Source organism: Cupressus sempervirens, chromosome 9 (genome assembly GCF_028749045.1).
Source record: "Cupressus sempervirens isolate cs-2001-9-10 chromosome 9, ASM2874904v1, whole genome shotgun sequence".
Taxonomy (NCBI): Eukaryota; Viridiplantae; Streptophyta; class Pinopsida; order Cupressales; family Cupressaceae; genus Cupressus; species Cupressus sempervirens.
In genome coordinates this window covers 672,233,925-672,250,067 of record NC_143126.1, presented here as the reverse complement: position 1 = coordinate 672,250,067, position 16,143 = coordinate 672,233,925, and positions in this window count along the sequence as shown.

The following is a 16,143-nucleotide window of genomic DNA, read 5'->3' as shown; positions in this document are numbered from 1 at the left end:
TAAGAAAATGTACATTTAATAGTGGAAGGTGAGGTTGGTATGTTGGCCGGTGCTTGGACGGCTGTTTGTCTCTCATTTAATATGGATGGTGCTGGAGTGTGGGCTGGACGGTGGGCTAGACGGCTAAGTTGTGGGCTGCCGATAGACTGATTGTCTGCTATTAATGGTAGAAATTAATACTACCAACACTCCCCCTTAATTTCTATCATTAATGCTACCGCATTTACATTGTTTTCCCTTGTTATAATTACTTCGGGTTTTACAGCTTACTCCTAACCAATGCAATCCTAAAGTGGTTTCAAGTTCACCACAAACTTCTCAAACATCACAAATATGGTTTCAAGATCACCATAAACTTTGTGTTCAAATGGTTTACAAACCAAGTATTCACTGGTTCATGAATCATCACTACAGGGAAACTATCATCACTCTAGGCTTTTCTCTTTTGTATCTGCATCAAACTAATTATTGAGTCCATATAATAAGAAATCCATCTACCGAGATACATGGGTGCCTAGCCGCTGTACTCGCTAGTTCTATAGGAATCCTTTTCACATACATGGTTCATCAATATGTCAAACCAAAAAACTTTGGGGTGTCGGGCACAACCGACAATGCACCCCATACATTTACATAGCTCATTAACAATCATTACTAATTCAATTTTCATCACTTGATTGGGGGATATCAATTCAACAATCTATTATTACATGACCACATTTGATATGACAAAGCCTTAAACATTTTCTCATCCAGATTCCAACACTTAAACTCCAAATCAACTCTCACAAAGACCTTTGCACTATGACAACGAGCTTTAGCACACCATCTCACCTTTTATTACACCTAAGATAACTAACTTAACTTTAACAACTAATGCATAACAACTAACACACATATTTCAAACACAAACATAATAAAAATTTCCATGATCAATATCTTCCATGTCATGTGTATGCATTCTTTGGCACTCCCGCTTGCACAAAGATGCTCCACATGTTTCTAACGCACACTTCAACTTTGGCTTCTTTCTTTTCACAGCTTCTTTGTTTCTCATAGCAATCTCTTGACTTGTTCTTCTCTTTATTCTTGCAGAAGATAACTTCAAATGCCATTGTCTGTTGGGCTACGATGCCACAACCTTAATGACAAATACTCAATGGTTGAAACTTTTCATTTGCCAAAAAACACTTCAAGATCATCGACCTCTCCATGATCTCCAAGATCATCTCCCATTAGCTCTGATACCACTTGAAGGAGGTGGACAGAGTGGATCAAAAGACAAACATGAATGCAATGATAAACATTCAAATCAATAAGCAAAACACAAAGACATCAAGTTGTGCTACAACACTTCATACTCATTAACATAACTAAACTCCATTACAAATCCATAGAATGCTACAGCATTCTATCCACTCATGATCCACCATGAGAAACCCAAAATGGGCTCTGCTGATCACAAGCTCAATCCATGATATTTATAAACAAATGTACATTTAATAGTGGACTGTGAGGTTGGTATGTTGGCCGGTGCTTGGACGGCTGTTTGTCTCTCATTTAATATGGATGGTGCTGGAGTGTGGGCTGGCGGTGGGCTAGACGGCTAAGTTGTGGGCTGCCGATAGACTGATTGTCTGCTATTAATGGTAGAAATTAATACTACCAACATAGAATACGTATCTTATGAGTGGTACTCTCTTTGTATCGCCTGTGATCATGCATGGCTGCGTGGACTACCTGAACAAGTGTACGTTGAGCTCCTCTCTTTTGTAGCACAACATTGGAAGGATAAAGGAATACATGTCAAGCTCCATTCGTTTCCGCTGCTCAAGTATCACAATGACAGTTGTTCTCCAGGTGCCGTGCATTGGATGAGTTTAACACAGATTGATGCTTCTTACAGGAATAGAATTCACTTTTTCCAGAGTGTGAAGGAGGCTGAGTGGATGATTAGATGGAGCAAAGAGCTGGCGGATACGAAATGTCAGGAATTGAATTCGCCCAGCAGGAAACTTTACAAATTAATGCCCAAGGCAACCCAAGTGGCCATTACAAATCTAAAATATAATCAGCGAGCTACCGTACTACGCCGGCTCAATAGATATGCTAAAATCACTGAAGAACTTTCCCTCTGGACTATCATTGACGAGAATATTAAGGAAGTTTTCCTCTCCGCGAACAAGGAATTCGTAGTGCGTGTAGCACTATTTCTACATTTTTCTGCTGAGAATAATTTTATCAATTATTCTAAAAAGGTCCAAAAATTATGCTCCACGTTGCCGATAGTGACTGAATCGGGTTCCATAGTCAGAAGTGGCCAATCAAAACTAGTCCCGGGGGCAATAGGGAAGTGGGCAAAGTTAATGGGTCAAAATCGATGGGCCGCAAAAGAGGCTGTCTGCCGATTACCTAAGCCCTCCCTCATGGGCTCTTCAACTGGCGGGGGCAAGCCAAGATGATCTTACATCGTTTATTACCAGCAGACTTAACGCGAAAGATATCCCTCATCTTAACCCACCGAATGGTCAAGTGCCCAGATTTCCTTTTGAAATTGGTCAGGAAGAAGGTATTCTGCTTCTAGATTGGATTCAACATTTACTGGACACCTCTAATAAGGCGCCTGTAAAATGGGTTCATCATCTGCTAGACACGTCTAGTGGGTCGATTCTTGCACAATTGAAGAGAAGCATCATGGAAACAAAGTGGTTCAAAACATCAAGAGGATATCAGTATCCAAACATGAGTTTTCTGCTAGATAATAAGTGGTCGCAGGCCGGACTGCAGCCAACCGACCTTTCTTTCATCGACTCTTCATTCTATGGGAGATCTATGAGTGTATTCAAGGATGCCCTTCGATATTTAGGAGTGGTTGTCAACTTCGGAGAGGGATGTAAAGTAGTTGCAAAACATCTTGAAATACATAACGATTTCACAGCGATAACCAGGCTCTACAAATATCTCAACCGTTTCAAATGGACCAAGGACAAGGATTCTGTCAAAATCTGGGCTCCAACTGGTGGTCCTGGAGAATACAAAGATTCCAAAGGGAAGGTTGTCTCTAAGAACTGAATTTGCCGAGGTGGTTTTGAAGGGGTTATTATCAGCTAATCCAGTCCATGTTCGGAGTTCATCCGAGATGTTTATGATGGGGTGCATTTTAGCATTTTACAGTGAAGGTGTATATTTGATGGTTCAGCACAAAAACATGCTGTTTTTCACAGAGGACATGCATTTCCTATAAAACCATGTTTTTCACAGAGGACATGTATTTCCTATAAAACCATAACAATCAACGACGTAAACATTTTGATTTCCAATTTTGAAAACATGCAATGCAAAATTTTGGCTTACTGTCAGTATAGGACATGTTTTCTTTCTGTGACAACTAGTATTGATATGTCCTCAGTGTACGTGGACTTGTTTACAAACTATTTATTTGGTGGAAGGGTGGCTCGTTGGTATGCTCTTATTTAAGACTGTAAGAACAAGTGGGTGTTCAAAATTGTTAAAATTTTGCTTTTGAATTAATATAATTAACATGGCTTTTGGCATGCTTTATTACTATCTGTCAATCCTTACTCTGGTTATTGGCTTCTTGACTGTGACCTTTAAACTGATCTGTTTAATGAAGGTAATAGAAGTACAAGGGAGATAGTAGATATTAAAATCAACTGACATACAGACACAGACTCCGCTGATTAATATGGAGTTTAAGTTCTTTGCATTTTTCAGTCAATAGAAATCAGTATTCTAAGATGTAGATGGATCTTTCAACTTAACTAAGTAGATTCAATAATATCATACACAGAAATTATTCAAATAGATCAAATAGAGCTGCTACTATCAAAAATATTGAACACGCCAAAATGCTGTTATTGAAAATAGAGCTGCTACTATTACATTAAAAAACAGACTTGCCAAAATCTTGCTACTATTAAAAATGAGCAAATGAGTTGCTGCTCTTCAGTGCAAAACAGAAATGGATCATGTTTGCTTCGTCACACTCTACTTTGTTTGTTGCTCATAATTTATATGTATAACAGAAATCCTAACTTAAATATATAACAATAACCATAACAGAAATCCTAACTTAAATATATAACAACTTGGTTATTGTTTTAGACGGATTGAACAACTTGGTTATTGTTTTAGACGGATTGGTGATATTTTGATACATTTGTTTTTTTGTGTACTGTTTTTTTAAGTGTACTAATGCTGTTTTTGAAAATAGAGCTGCTGTTATTATATTAAAAAACAGACTTGCGAAATCTTGAGCTACTATTAAAAATGAGCAAATGAGTTGCTGCTCTTCAGTGCAAGATAGAAATGGATCGTGTTTGCTTCTTCACACTCTACTTTGTTTGTTGCTCATAATTAATATGTATAACAGAAATCCTAATTTAAATATATAACAACTTGGTTATTGTTTTAGATGGATTGGTGACATTTTGATACATCTGTTTTTTTGTGTACTGTTTTTTTTGGTACTAATGCTGTTATTGAAAATAGAGCTGCTGTTATTACATTAAAAAATAGACTTGCGAAATTTTGAGCTACTATTAAAAATGAGCAAATGAGTTGCTGCTCTTCAGTGCAAGATAGAAATGGATCCTGTTTACTTCTTCACACTCTACTTTGTATGTTGCTCATAATTTATATGTATAAAAGAAATCTTAGTTTAAATATATAACAACTAGGTTATTATTTTAGATGGATTGGTGACATTTTGATACATCTATCTTTTTTAGTGTACTAGTGAATGGATAAGATAAGCTTGTGGATGATAATGCTGTTAGAAGAAAAATAGAATTTTAAAAAGATATTTTTAGTTAGATTTTTATTTTTATGTTGTTCTTTAATATGCATATATTCTTAGCATTTAGTTTTTTTTTTTTTTTTAAATTAATTTTCCAATTAAAGATGTTTAGATATATGTATCTTGTTTTCTTTCTTGTTTCTCTAAGATTGGATCCTTCTTTTTAGCAAAAATGGATGGGGTCATTAAATGTGTTTTTTTTTTAAAAACTAAAAGAGGGGTGAAATTTTTATTGAATATCAAAGAGAGCTGAACAACACAAAAAACAAAGAGAACTACATAGCTTTATCCTGGTCCACAAGTTGATCCAACATCTGAGATAAATCAAGGGGAAGCATCCTAAGATCAAGGATGTTCCAAGCCGGCCCCTGCTCAGAGGCCCATTTAGCCAGACAATCAGCCACATTGTTCCACTCACAAGGGATATGCATAAAGGACACAGAATCTAGAGAATTGCATAACTGAATGATCTGTTGAATAACCAGAGCCAAATGCCAATCCACATGCACAAGGTTCCTATTATGCAATAAGTTCACAACCACTTATGAGTCAGTCTCACAGATGATTCTTTTCCAGTCACGTAGACAACATTGTTCCACTGCAACCAAGATAGTCAGAGCTTCCATGAGGTTATTAGTATTGTAACCCTTGTATATAGAAAACAAAAATTGGATATCACCAGAACTATCACGCCCAACTCCTCCAATACCAGGCGAACCAGGATTTCCCCGAGAAGAACTATCAGTGTTGATTTTAAGAGTGCTCACCTCAGGAGGAGACCAACGTCCCTGATGATTAACAAGCTGAGGGTGTTGCTTAGCTTGATTCCCAGAGCAGGTGTGGGGGATCGAGGGAGAGCAACCCTGAAGAGGAAAGGAGAGGCGAGAGAAAATACCAACATCAATAGGATCCAAACCCCCAATGATGTCACATTTAGCAAGGAGTGTTTCCTAAAGAGAATTAACAATTCTCCCCCACAGGTGCCTGAGCTCAAACTGCAAATCATGAAAGATCCTTCTATTCCTCTCAAGGCAAACATGCCATAAAATAAGGGATGGGCCAATAGTCCAAGCAACTTGAAGAAAAGAAGTCTTGGAAGGGGAATGGCCCAAACGGTCCCAGAATTCAGACAAAGAGGACACATGCCAGCACGTGCATCCCCACACACTCCACCAGAGATGCCAAATCTATTTGGCAAAGGGGCACTAGAAAAAAAGGTGAGATATAGTCTCTTCACTATTGCGGCAGAGAACACAGATGGAAGGCCCCTGGAAGCCTCGCTTGCAGAGATTATCCCAAGTGAGACAACGATTGTAAACCAAAATCTAGAGGAAAAAGTTACACTTAGGCCATGAAAAACTATTCCAAACTTTCTTCCACCAAGAGACCTCCACCTCACCAAAAAGTTTCTTTTTCAGCGCAAGGTACCCAGAAGAAACAGAATACTTGCCAAAAGAAGCACCTCCCCAAGCCAAAACATCAGGTTCCTACAACAAGCTGCACTCCCTAGAAGCCAATATCTGAGATAGTTCCAGCCGATCTCCCAGTGAGCCACCTAGAGGCCAATCAGAAGAATTCTTCCATCTATAACCCATAGCAAGGCCTAGGTTAAAATCCTCCTTATAATGAGCCACCTTATTCCATCCAGCAGAAAGGAAAGAATCACAAAGAGCCTGCAAGTGAGGATGAGAGGAAAGGAGAGGAGGATGCCCATTCCAAGAATCACTGCAAAATAGAGCCTCAATGCCTCTGTTGTAGATCCAAAATAAACTTCTCTTCACTAGGTGAGCACCAATCTTGAGGGTATTCCACACCATAGAGCCTCTTCCCTCAAGAGAAACCCTGGAAACTTCTGAAGGTTCAACACCAGGTAAATACTTGTGTGACAGGATACGAGCCCAAAGCTGAGACTGACTAGTACACCAAAGCCAATAGAGCTTGGCAGCAAGAGCTTGACTGCACAAGATAGCAAATCGAAGGCCAAGGCCTCCTTCCTTTTTTGGCTGACAAATAGTATCCCAATTGATGAGGCTCCATTTGGTATGTTACAAATTGCCACTCCAAAGAAATTGGCGAGAGAGGGTATCAAATTCTTTAAGAAAATACACTGAGGTAGCCTGAACCATGCTTCTGTATATGGGAAGAGCTTGAATTACAGATTGAAGGAGTGTCACCCTACCAGCAGTAGAGACCCACGTGTGAGTTCAATTATTGACCCTTTGTTGAAGTTTGTCAAGCAAGCTTTGCCAGAAAAGCCTAGGCTATCTACCCACCACAATAGGGACCCCCAAGTAAGTCAGAGGGAGAGACATAATCTGAAATCTCAAGATATTAGCAATCCTCTGCTGGATCGGCTCAGGAGTGTTGAAGAAAAAAATAGAGGACTTGTGGTCATTAATTTTTTGCCCAGAGATAGCCAAATAAGTATCCAAGGTGAGCCGAAAGGCTCTAACTTCCCAAATCCGAGCTCTCCCAGCAAGGGTAGTATCATCAACAAACTGAAGGTGAGAAAGAGCAGGCAAACCATTTCCCGATTGCCATCCTTGAATCAAATTTTGGGAAACATGAAACTTGATAAGTCTACCAAGTCCCTCAGCCATAATGATAAACAAATAAGGCAAGATGGGATCTCCCTGAAGAAGACCTCTAGAAGCCCCAAAAAGCTTTGTCGGTTCACCATTAAGAAGGACCAAGAAGGAAGGAGTAGTAACACAACTAAGAACCCATCTAACCCAATCTTGACTGAAGCCAAAAGCAAGAAAAACTTTCTGCAAGAAATCCCAATTGACTCTGTCATAAGCCATAGCCATATCAAGCTTAATAAACATAGCATGTTCCTTAGAAGTACACATAGAGTGAATAGCTTCAGAAGCAATAACCACCCCATCCAAATTTTGTTTTCCTGCCACAAAACCCCCTTGTTCCTTAGAGATAACCATAGGAAGGAAAACTTTAAGCCTCTCTGCTAGGAGCTTAGTGATGATTTTATAGACCACATTACAAAGAGCAATGGACCTAAAAAAGTCCAACTAATTAGCCCCTTCCTTCTTCAGAATAAGGATTAAGAAAGTAGCATTCAAGGCTCGAAGCATTTCTTTGTTGGAAAAGGACTCCTGAACCACATCCAAAAGGTCATGATTGATAATATCCCAAAATTCTTGAAAGAATTTAACAGGGAAACCATTTGGTCCTAGAGCTTTTCCCTTTCGCAAGCTGAAGACCACCCCCTCCAATTTAGACATACTAATTGGCCTCATAAGAGAATCATTCATCTCCCTGGTCACAACAAAGGGAATACAAGACAAGATAGTTTTCTCCTCAATCTCTATTGGAGGTAAATCATCTAAAAAAAGAGCAGAGTAAAACTGAATAGCTTCCCTGGAAATAGCTTGAGAAGAAGTCAGATACATCCCATCAGAAGTGACAAGAGAAGAAATGTAACTCATGTTACATTGAGCCTACATAGATTTATGGAAAAGTGCAGTGTTCTTGTCCCCTTCCTAAAGCCAGTCAACTTGAGCCTTCTATTTCCAATAGATTTCTTCTCTAAGATCCCACTCAGCTAAATCAGCAGAAGCTCGGGATTCTGCAATGCCAAGAGCTTTTGAAAAACTCAAATCCCGAATCTACCTGGTAATAACATCAAGACGATCCTGAGCCCTCTTCTTCATAATATGGAGATTACCAAAACAATTCCTGTTCCAATGCTTCAACTTCCTTTTAACAAATTGAAGTTTTTTAGAGAAGGAGAACATAGCAGTGCCATAGGCAGTGCCTCCCTGTCTCCACTAGTGAGCCATTAAGTCATGAAGAGAAGAGTCTCGAAGCCACATCAGCTGGAACTTAAAGGGAGGGTTCTTGGGGATAGCAACATAACTATCTATGAGCTTAATAGGCCAGTGGTCAGAACCTCTCCAATCAAGAATTTCAAAAGAGAGCGAAAGAGAACCAGAATTCCAAAAGTAGGAAACAAGGAACCTGTCCAAGTGTTCTGAGATAGCATCATTTCCAACTCTTCGATTGTTCCAAGTAAAGAGCCCATTGAGAGGTTTGACATCAGAGAGATGTAAAAGATCAATATTTTGTTGAAGAATCTCAGAAGAAGGACCCAAGCGAGCTAGCCCACCCCTCTTCTCCTCTAAACTGAGAATAGAGTTCAAGTCTCCAGCCACAATCCAAGGCAAGAAAGGATGACAGCTTTTGACATTCTTAATATGATCTCAGAGCTTAGACTTGCTAGGGAGATCAATATGAGCATACACATTAGTAACAAGAATCATCTCACCAGTCTCTAGAGAGGAAGCAACCATTGAAAGAGCCGAGAGGCAAGAGACCCAGTAAAGTGGCATAACTTTCATAGGATCCCAGCTGATGGCAAGACCACCAGAGCTCCCCAAAGCATGAATACATTGACATTGGCCTAGAAACCAAATGTTAGGAGCACATCTAAACATGGAGTCTACTGAAAGCTTGGTCGCCTAGATACAAAGGGTATTCAAAGAATGCTCAACCACAAGATCGTGAATAGCTTTTTGTCTGGGGATGTTATTCAACCCCCTCACATTCCATGAGAGAATAATCATTGAGTAGAGTGGGGAAAATTCTCATCCAAGGTCTTAACAACCCCAGACTCTAGCAATAAATCTCCGGTAAGTTTAATTTTTTCCTAATCCTGCTTTTGCCCAACTCTTGAGGGAGTAGTAAAAGAGACTTTCTTAAATAGTCTTTGCATTAGGCCCAAAGCAAGAGAAGATCCCTTTCCTTTACCAAAGGCAAACACATCTTTAACCAAATCTGCCAAAAGAACATCGTCATTTTCCTGTAGAGCAGGAGAAACCACAAGGGCACTAGACTCAGGGCCAGTAGAAGTCTCTGGTATATGCTAAACTACAACATCCTGGTTGCCACTAAGAGTAGAATTCCTCCCCTCTAAACTAGTAGCGGCACCCTGAGCCTCTGTAGGAATACCTTCTTCTATAACCATATTGTCAAGAACCTCAAAATGATTAAACCCTGAGTCCACTTGCCGATCTAGATGAGATCATTTTTGACCCCGCCCCTTAGCATGATTTTGAGCTGGGATAAAACCATCCTTACCAGGACCAGTAGAACTGGATGGCCCTAGCCCCTAACTTGAAGTGTTCATATGAGCTTTCCCTTTACCTGCACTCTCAGACTGAGCATTTCTTTTTCCACTAACATTTTGACCATTCCCCTTTCCATCATTAGCCATCCTTGGGCCAGAAAACCCAACATGGGTACCATTGCCTTTAGAGGCTTGAGGGCATTGACGTTGTAAATGACCATACACATGACAAAGGTGGCAACGAAAGGGAATAGATTCATAGTCTAGCTGTTGGATCCAAGAAGAAGAACCAAGACAAATTTGTAGAGAATCTAGCAAAGGATTATTTAAATCAATTTCAACACAAATACAGGCATAGGAAATAACCTTTTTGTCCAGAGATTGGTGGGCTATAGCAGTTGGCTTTTCGAGCACAGTGGCAATCTGTCGCAAGATATCCTCATGCCAAAACTCCAAAGGAAGTTGCGATAGGCAGACCCAAACAAGAACTCTCGAAGGAAGATCCTTAGTGGAATTGAACCCTGGATGCTAGGGTTTGACAAAAAGACCTACTCTATCATAAAAATATGGGCCTCCCTCAAAGAACCAATTTTGATCTGACATGCAAGAGAAATTCACCAAAAAGTAGCTATTCCTAGCCAAAATAATGTCCATATCACCTTCCACCTACCATGAATGGAAAATCCAAGCTTCTAGAGCTGCCAGGGAAATCCGAATACCAATAAACTTGCATATCAAAGCATGTGTGGCCAAATAGTCCACATCCTTCATTACTGCTTCTGGAGGAATAACTAGCACAGGCTGATCTTGGCTACATGGAAAACAACCATTAACTTTATTTAACTTTTGGCACTCGCTAACATAAAATGGCTCCTTCTCCTATGACTGCACCTTGGGAGAAGATCCATCACAACCAGAGGCTCCAGCAAGAATGAGACTTATGGAAACGCCACTAGCAGCCATAATAGCCAGGCATACAAACTTTGAAAAAAAACTCTTAAAATTTGTTTTCCACAATAAACGTAAACCTTGCACAACAATAATCATCCAATATTGAATCTACAAAAGGTCTCACCAGATAGAAGAGAAATGGGGCACTTTTCCTATGCATGCATAGCCCAGCGGTAGCAAAACAAGCTTCTAAAACCCTCACACACAGCTGCTTCCAGTTCCTATCCTCCCTTCATCCTTATTTTTCCCTATCATTAAATGTTTTATTAAAAATAAACTAACTCATTAATTCTATAGAGAAAGAACTAGAAGAAAATTGTGCTTCCTTGTTGCAATAAAAATAGAAGAAAAAGGAAGAAGAGAGAAGAACTCATTTTAAGGATTTTGTGAAAAACAAAATCCCATATTGTGACCAAACTGCCACATGCCAACTCTAGTTGCCTATTCAAGGAGAAAAGCTCCACAACTCCACCTCACATATGATCTTAAGCTTGGACCAATCACTCCAAATTGTATACCTGATGTCTTGAGAAATCAATAGTTAGTATTCATCAAGATATTAACAGATAGACAATGCATCTTACACAATCAGCTTAACCAATCTTTTGTAATCTTTTTCTTGAGTGCTAGAATGAAGATATATTTTGAATTTTATTGATTGATAAATTTACAATTGGTATCAGAGAAGATGAAGACCTTGGGGTGTGAAGACTATTCATGAGATTATGTGGACTACAATTTTAAAAAAATATCAAACCAAGAAAATATGAGGATTTTATTTATTTGCATATTGCAAAAGAGAAAATAAGTATGTCGAAAAGGGTTCAGAGAAGATTTTTAAAATTCAAGAAGAGCAGAGATCATAGGTAGTATTAGGAAACATGGAGATTGAAGATTAGTATTTTTTATTTCTCAAAGGAAGATTGAAAATTAATAGCAATAAAAGATATTTTTCATGTAGTCCAAAGAACAGTTCCCACCAACAAAGGTAATTTGTTTGTGTAAGAATTTTATTTATTTCATTAAGAAAGACAAACAAAATGATAAAGAAAGAAAATAAAAATTTGATTTCTAAGAAGGATTGTTTGAAAGATGAATTGAAAATTTTGAAAAATAAAATAAAATCCAAATTTGTAATAAATTATTATCTAAGAGTTGACAAAGGATGTTGATGAGCAAGTTTGTGAAAATAATAATCTAGAGAAGGAATTGGAGAGAGTTAAGAAGGAAAAAAGAGATTTAAAAGAGAATATAATTTTTTTTAATCAACTAAATCACCATATGATGCTACATGTGATTTGAGTGATCTATGTCAATTTAATGATGATGATGTAGTCAAAGATTTTTTATGGACAAAGTGCATAGATGAAGGTAAGAACATGTTTGCAAGTATTGATAGAATTTATCATGATGATAAGAAAAGTTGTTTTAAAAATAATAGCGGTATTAGGATAATGCATATAGTGGGATAAACGAAGTGGATTAGGAAAATATGGGCAAGACATGAAAGAGCCCCATTTGGAGGCCAAATTTTGAAGGCCTAAGATTTGGTAAAAGAAAAAGGTCTGATGTTGCTAGTTTTGTAGTGTTGTAGGACTAGAAAAGTCAATTCAAAGTAAGGAATGCATAACATGTTCTCATTTTCATAAAGAAGAACATAAAATAGATAAATATCAAAATCTTCACAGTTCTAGAATTTTTATGTTGAAGAGTATTATTGAAGAGACATGTTGGAATAAAATATCAATGGATAACTATAGAAATTTGTTTATGGGTTGATTATGAATAATTGATGAATATTTTTGGGAGAAGGTAATGAAGATGTTGAAAATGTTGTACAGAACTCAAATTTTAGATGTCCAGATCTACAATAGTAGATCAAGGTTCTAATCTATGACTGGAGTAGTTGATAACTACTTGATGTGATTGGTACATGGAAGTATCATGATTCTTCTCTATATTAGAGAAAGGAGAGGAATACCGAGCCTTGTGATTTCTCATGGAAGAGAGAAATTGATAAACAAATAGTTGAATTCTCTTAGAAGCATTATGTGTGTTTATATGAATTTACTTATAAAGAGTTGCACTGTAAGATGAACATATCAAATTATGATCCAATTCAAGATCAAGGGGAGTATGTGCAAAATTGATCTTGCTAGAAAAAATAAAGATGTTTTTGAAGATATTTTTAGTTTTTAAATGCAAATAAAGAATTTTCTATGATGTGAATATATCTTTAGGATATAGATTTATTTATTTTCTTGGTTTTATTCATTTTCCAACAAAACTTGTCTAGGTACACATGTATCTAGTTTTGTTTCTTGAACTTTTCTAAGGTTGAGCATTCTTTATATTCATCCCATTGTAATCATTTTCTTGAGAGCTACAATAAATATATATTATTAGAATTTAGAAATCTACAATGCTTGGGAGAAATCAAATAAAGATAAGGATCAATTAATAATATTTGAAACCTTCAATGGTCCAACCTCTCCTCCTTGTATGAATCTAATGCTAAGCTTGTAGTGGTATTGGTAGGTGGGATTATCATTCCCAAATAGTTCATACACAAAATGTAAAGAGGAGTCAAAAGGGATAATTTTTAGGATTGTACAATTTTCCCCTTATCTCAAAAAGAGCTCAAAAGCTCAAGATCTTTAAAATTTACAATTAATATTATATTTTAATTTGAGTTGTTGAGAGCAGTAGAAACACTAATAGACAATTTCAATGTACTCCTTTCTCAAAATTTTCTAGTTGAAAAAATTGATATTAATATGAACCTCTTAGGCTAAAGTGAGTTATTATTTTTAGACAATGGATATGACAAGATCTTTAGATGTTTCAACTAATTGATGAATATATGATTTTTTTACTCATTTTTGAAGTTGAGACATCTTCAAAATAATAAAAATGAATGTTTTTCCTACTATTTTTTTGAAAACTAGTTAAAAATAAAACTTTCTTTTTATTTGAGGTGTCTAGATCATAGTCTAGTTCCTCAAAATGTTTTATGTTTTATGTTTTATTTTATTTTTTCTGATGAAAAAGTGAAATTTTATTCCTTAAATACCACATTCTTGTCTTTTTACTAAAAATAGACACACTAACAAAACAATTAGAGATGAGAAGCTTAAGAAAATTAAAATTTAAAAGATGGGTTCACAACTTAGTGTATGGATAAATTGGATGTGTTGTTATCTTGAGTTGCTTGAGTTACTTTTACTTGATCAATTGATATATTGCCTAATTGAGAGATTAAAATAATAGATTAATATGATATCATGTATTGTGGGTTGTAAAAATGAGAGGCAAGTACCCTTTTATAGTTATTTTGAGATTCAACTTTGAACTCCAAGATGACCACAGTCTTACTTAACTAATGAATACTTAGAAGAGGGGTGAATAAGTATTCTTTATCTTTAACAAATGTCAAACCAATTGCACAAGTACAATATAATGCATAAAGAAAGTAAACAAAAAATAATGCATGATAAAATATAGAACTCATAACACCATATTTATTTTTGAGGAAAACACAGTCAAAGAAAAAGCCCAGTTGGGATGGTACCCCAAAACGATCTCATTGCTATAGTCACAAGTTCTGTGTTAAAGGCTTAAATAAAAAATAAGTATTGTGTACAAAATAATAGTTTACGAATTCATGTCCATCCAGGCACTCTTTGGAAGCTCATTGCTCTTACACAAAGTAGATATGCCCCCTTTTGGGTTTACTAATCAAATTATTAAAAAAATGGACTTAATACTCTTTATGGAACTAGCTAGAGTAGTACCTATTTATTCTTGAAAGGTTTTTTTATAAATATAAGATGAAATCCTCTCAACAAATATAATCTCTAAATATACAGTTTGCATCAATACATCATATCACACACCATACCTTCACAAATGCTACCTGATTTTATATATATATATATATATAAGCCTTATCAGCTTCAAAATGAAATATGTTAAATCTATCAATAAATCTATAATGAAATCCCAAATGACCAAGAGTAAGTAACTCTTATGTCCTCTATACTAAGTATTACATTCATTTAGACTAATTCTTCAACCAAAGCAACAAAATAGAAAATCATTACAAAATAGGCATACCTCCACATAACCATTGAACCCAATATTTAGAAATGAATATCACCATACTCCAAATTCTTTACACCTTGTGATGGTTAGAATAGACACAATCATATGTCTTCTTGAATTATGTATAATCTCTTTTCCTAATTCATCTAATCTTCTCACATTAAATTGATCAATTTGAGTGCTAAATACCACTTCTGGTAAGTAGAAAGTTCTTCAAATTATAAAACCTCTGGTAAATCATCTTATCTCTAAAATTGGACAGGAAAAATTAATAGTAGTTATCATCAATAAAAACATACTATTCTCTTGTAAAATCTTTCTAATAATCTTCCCCTCTTGCATTGATGACAAAACTTAGTGAAACATGAATAACTTTCCATCCAAAATATAACAAGTCTAAAAATGTTATCCCCCTTAGAATGATATGACATTTTTCATGTACACTCTCCCCTTTTTACATTGATTTTAAAGTGGGGATATATCCAAATATAACTACCAAAATCCTATACTATTTTCATATACATAGATACAAGTGTGGTCCAAAATAACATGGTACACTCTTCCTCTAAGCTCCTTTGAATAACATCCAACTTAGGAACAATGAGTCTTCTCAAGATAGAAAATACTACATATACTCTCTTCTTAGCCTTGAGATATTCAATACACATCATGCAAAATATCTCATTCATAAATCAGAAAAAAATATTTTTGATAAAACAAAATCCTTTTTCTTTTCTTGCTAATTCATTATTATTTTACTTGATCAATCTATCAAGCTTGGATACTTTGTCAAATAATTTAATAAAACCCTTTATAATGAGATTACCTTCATTAGTAAACTTCTTAATTTTTTATATTGTATCTACATCTAGTGTAGGTTTGTCTTTATAAATAAAGATTCATATATGCATGTACCTCTTACCTCTAAATTATTTTTGTACCTTATCCTCCGTATACATCCCCAAGTTTTGAAATTGATTGTAAAAATTATTCATTAACTCTTCTTTCCAATCAGAAGTGAAACTACTTAAATTTCTCTACATATTTGGTAGTACTCTCCCAAACAACTCAACTTAATCTAGAAATTAATTGGTTTCCTTTCTCCTTATTTCTGAGGTACTTCTTATGGTCTTTGTCTTGTGCCAATACTATAAATTTTAATAATAAATAAACCTTATCCATT